At 43.5% G+C, this 5,351-nt stretch overlaps 1 pseudogene; it reads left to right on the top strand.

Annotated features, from left to right (window-relative positions):
* The first annotated feature begins 418 nt into the window (after positions 1–418).
* LOC148009084 (DNA ligase 4 pseudogene) lies at positions 419–4,648 on the top strand (annotated as a pseudogene).
* The last annotated feature ends 703 nt before the right edge of the window (positions 4,649–5,351 follow it).

Genomic DNA, 5,351 nt, shown 5'->3' with positions numbered 1-5,351 from the left:
CAAATCATCCTACTCATTATAAGCACTCCAAGCAATCAACATATCATCAATAGAGTACCAAAATGACAAGGCTACTATCATGGGTCTTCTTCATTTGAAGACACGAATCCATAGCATTGTGGATATAGAACTATGAATGCATAAAGACATCAAACTACATCAAACTTATGACACTGTTCCCTAGGTGCAGAGAGTCCTTCTCAACTTGCACACTAGATGTTCCTAGCTCTTTTCCATAGCCCATAGAGAGTCCTTCTCAACTCGCACACTAGATGTTCCTAGCCCTTTTCCATAAAGCCCTTAGGCTATTGCATATAGATGTCCTCACGTAGGAAAGTCATTTTAACATCCATCTAGTACAAGTTTAGATATAATTGTGTAATCAAAGCTAAAACCAAGCAAAGGGTAGTTCTGCAGCATTAGTGTGGGAATTTAAGTTCTGAAGTCAACGATTCTGACATGGAAGGAGGGCGTGGCAGCGTGCCGTTGAAGCTTCTGCAGAATTTGGAAACACACACACACGACGATACAAGAAATTGAGACTAGCAGAGCGCAGAGCACAGAGAGAGAGAGAGAGAGAGAGAGAGAACAATACAAGAGATCGGAGCGAGCGAAAGAGAGAGATGTGCGACAGGACAGTACGCTTCAGCGTGCTCTGTAGCATGCTGGAGGCCATCTCGAGGAACAAGAAGCCAGCCTTGAAGAGGAAGTACCTTCGGACCTTCCTTGACCACGTCTACACCGACCATGAATTCTTCAGTGCATTGCGCCTCATACTGCCTGTCTTGGACAAGGAAAGGGGCACCTACGGCCTCAAGGAGGCCGCGCTGGCCCGCTGTTTGGCTGATGCCCTAGGGCTAGCCAAAGAATCGGAGGATGCCAAAAGGCTTCTCCACTGGAAAGCAGGGGGTCCCAATGCTGGCAATTTCCCTCTTGTTGCCGCTGAGGTTTTGTTCAGGAGGCAAATCAGTCTCAGGTGGCTTGCTCATTAAGGATGTCAATGAATACCTTGACCGGTTGGCTTCGGCTGAAGGCCGTGAGGACAAGACTGCCATCCTCGCGGAGCTGATTCATAAAACTAATGCTCAGGAGATGAAATGGATCATTCTCATCATCTTGAAGGAGTTGAAACTTGGCATGAGTGAAAAGACTGTGCTGCACGAGTTCCATCCGGATGCAGAGGACCTTTTCAATGTCACTTGTGATTTGAAGCTTGTTTGTGAAAAACTGAAAGATAGAAGCCAGAGATTCCAGAGGCAGGATATTGAGGTAGGCAAACCGGTGCGACCGCAACTTGCCTCCAGAGTTGCTGATGTGGAAGAGGCTTGGCGGAAGCTCCGTGGCAAGCGCATCATAGCTGAGTGCAAGTTTGATGGTGATCGCATCCAAATACACAAGAATGGAAATGATGTGCATTTCTTCTCCAGAAGCTTTATTGACCATAAAGAGTACATAGATGGGTTGGCACCTGTCATACTTAAACAAGTAAGAATTGAGAAATGTATCCTGGATGGAGAAATGCTGGTCTGGAACAAGTTGACAAATCGGTTTGCTGAGTTTGGGTCAAATCAAGAGGTAGCAAAGGCTGCTAGGGAGGGTTTAAATACTGATCAACAGTTATGTTATGTTGCTTTTGACATTTTGTATTCCAATGATAGTAGTGTAACTCATCGAAGTCTTTGTGAAAGGCAGATGCTTCTTAAAGAAGTTGTACAGCCTTTGCGCGGTTCATTAGAGCTTCTCTTGCCAGGTACTGGTGCAGGGTCAGATGATACATCATGCTGGTCCATGCCAGTGCACAGCCCACAAGAGATTAATAAGTTCTTTCTGCAGACTGTTGAGAATAGAGATGAAGGGATCGTCCTCAAGGATCTGGACTCCAAATGGGAACCTGGTGATCGGAGTAGCAAATGGATAAAGCTGAAACCTGATTATGTTCATGCTGAAAGTGATCTGGATGCTTTGATTATAGGTTGCTATCTTGGAGCTGGTCGTCGAGGAGGTGAGATTGGTCAGTTTCTGCTTGGTGTGGCAGAACAGCCAAAGCAAGGTGGGAATCCCACCCGATTTCTTTCCTTCTGCAAGGTCGGATCAGGACTGAGTGAAAATGAAAGAGATGTTCTTGTGAGCAAGCTGAAGCCTTACTTAAGCAAAAAACCACCAAGCTTCTACACAGTGACAAACCATGCAAAGGAACGCCCTGATTTTTGGGTTACACAGCCAGAGAAGTCTGTGATGCTAGAGATTACTAGTGACATACGCACCATAAAGTCAGAGGTTTTTGCAGCTCCTTACAGCTTGCGTTTTCCTCGTACACGTCGGGTTCGGTACGATAAGCCTTGGTATGATTGTCTCACTGTCAAGAGTCTAGTTGAAATGGTACATTCAAGGGATGGAAACACAGTTGATATGAAAGAAAATAACAAAAGCTTCAAAGCAAGGGTTCCAAAGGCAAGGAAAACTACCCGGTTGGTCCCTTTGGTTCCCTCACATATGTTGGTAACGGATGTGTCCAATGTGAAGCACGAAACTTCTATTTTTAAACACATGGTGTTTCACTTTATCAACGTTCAACCCCAATCTTTAAGGGATAGCCTTCATAAAATGGTGGCAGAAAATGGGGGATCTTTTTCCATGAACTTGAATAGTTCTGTAACTCATGCAATTGCTGCAGAAAAGAAGGGAATAAGGTATCAGGCAGCAGCTTTACATGCAGATATCATCCATCAATCTTGGGTGACAGATTGCTGTGCTCAGAAGTCCCTTCTTCCTTTGACTCCAAAATATATTCTGCATTTAACAAAAGATTCAAAATTGGCGAAGTTGGGAGACATGGATGAATTTGGTGATAGCTATTTTCAGGATAATGACATTAGTGATTTGAAACAACTGTTTGAAAATTTGGATGGGCTTGAGCTGCATGTTGACAAAGAGGAACTTTGCAATTTTGAGAAAAAGTTTTGTCTTAAAGCAGGTTTTGGCCTTTTTTGTGGTTGCCAGATCTATTTTCATAATCCGATACATTCAAAAAACTTGGATACTCAGGCAGTAGCAGAGATCGTGCTGAAAAGGCTTGAGCTTGAAGTATTAATGTCTGATGGGGAAGTAACGGATAAGTTAAAAGATGCCACTCACATGGTTATCTATTCATCAGCTGATCATCCCGTCTCCCTCCATAACATTATGCGAAGCATCTCCAATGAAGATAGGAACTTGTTAATATTAAAGAAACTTCATGCGATCAAGCATACATGGCTGGAAACAGCCTTAACTAGCAATAAGAAACCTGAGGAGGAAAGCTTCAGCTTTATTGACACCAAGGATGCTTCTGAAGAAGGCGTTTCAACACCTTCAAAGGTGCTGATGGAGCAAGTTCCCCCTCCTGCTGCTAGGTTGAGCAAGAGTGGTCGACCAATGACAAGGGAAGATGACTTGCCATCTGAGGGTGAGGAACTTATCCCAAAACGACAGTTGTTTTCTGATGCAAGTTCCAAAAGTCAAAGAATGCAGTCCCATGATGGGATTAAGGGGGCCAATGTGACACAATCTAAAAGCAGTGTGTCAAAATTTGGTAAGAATGTTGTATCTACAGATCAAGCTTTGTGCGTTTCTGGTAGTGAAGATGAAGGGGCCTTGTCACTTGCTACTGAGAGACTTCCAAAGAGGGCCCACACAACATGGGCTGTGAATAGAAGAAAACCTTCTAGCAGCAAGAATCTGGGGTTGAAGACAGAGAAGCGAGACAGATCCTCAAGGGAAGCTTTGGGTGCAAGTCATAATAAGGAGAGCAGAGAGCAAATTAGTAGAGCAATGAAGACTGCACAGGATGGAAAAAGCAAAAGGAAGCCTCCTGGCAAAAACAATCTGGATGAGGTCGACAGACTTGGTGAAAATAGCAGTGAGAAGAGCAATGAGCAAAGTCACAGGTCAAAGAAGTCTAAAACTGGATTTTCATCAGAAGAAACCAGATCTAGCAATGAGAATTATGCAGAAAATGAACAGACTAATGTACCTGCAAGTGGTCTACATTTTGTATTTCCTGAACCTGCAGAAGAGGCTGCAGGTGATTTGTCTCAGTCAAGACCTCATCAAGCAATCACTACTTATCCGTCAAATGACCCCTCTAGCACAAGTGGGAGTATGGAAAGAGATCCAGTTGGGAAGAAGAAAAAGGTAAGCTACAAAGACCTGGTGCAGAAGTTGTTGGATCCAGAATAACATATTGACCAAGTTATATGGCTATCACTGCCAATTCCGCTGTACAGATGAAGTCCAATCAGAGATCTTGAGTGCAAATGTAAAGAGCTTTTACCTATATGGTGAAATAGATTTTCTGAAACTAGAAAAACTGAACGAGTTTAAAAGGCCAGAAATTTTCCTAGGCCTTTCTATAGTTCTGAACAGAAGTGATCAAGAACTCCAGACGTGACTTTCAATGCTAGGGCAACAACCCCATGGGTAATAAGCAGGCAGATTGCAATGGTACATGAATGACAAGGGGTAGCTGATTAGAGCTCCAATCTTAAGGTCCACAATGGTGGCCGGTTTTGTACTGTGGTGCCTGGTATCAAGGTTCTTGCCCAATTTTTGACAAACTTTGTATGCATAGCTAGTACCCTTCCATCACACAACTTGCATCACATTTTGCCTTTGCTCAGCCCTAATACTGCTCTCCTGCACCGTATTTTCCTCCAGTGCACATTTTCCTAAACCAATTCAGTGGTGGGTGTAGTACCCACTGGAAATATGCATATTTTTTATGCACGTTATTCACCGAAAACACAGGAGCGAAAATACAAGCCTCTACTGGGTCTTGTGCTTAAATAGTAGGCCATGGGAGGTAACCTGAGCTAGCTCTCAGATTTAGAATAACTGTACATTCATTATAGATCACGAAGCATAGGCACATTCTATAATGAATGACATGGCATCTAGAGGAATGGGAGGAGGGGGCATTTGGTAGGCCACGTTAGCTACAGCTGCCTAATTGTCGCCGGTCCACTCTGGTGGTTGGACTGCAAGCTATGGTTTTGCCTCCATAGCCTGCTATGAAAGGTATGAGAAAAGCAATAATAGACTGAAGCGTCTACATTTGAAAAGAGAATTTCGAGGTTCTAACATTGGCTATTGCAGCTCCCCATTGGCAAAGGCTAGGGCGAGGGTGATCATAGTAATTTAAAGTATATTTATCTTGAAAATATCCAATTATCAAGGTTTTCTTCACAATGGAGCTATTAAGTTGTAGGGTTGGATGGTGAAATCCAAAATCTAGGAATGCCTAGGGTCGTAGGGTTGGATGGTGGGATCCAAAATCTAGGAATGCCCAGGATTTGGGTAATCATAGTAATTTT

Source organism: Lygodium microphyllum, unplaced genomic scaffold (genome assembly GCF_053477565.2).
Source record: "Lygodium microphyllum isolate KBCC unplaced genomic scaffold, Lygodium_microphyllum_v1.1.10 scaffold_41, whole genome shotgun sequence".
Lineage (NCBI taxonomy): Eukaryota > Viridiplantae > Streptophyta > Polypodiopsida > Schizaeales > Lygodiaceae > Lygodium > Lygodium microphyllum.
This window is presented reverse-complemented; position numbering and strand designations above follow the sequence as displayed.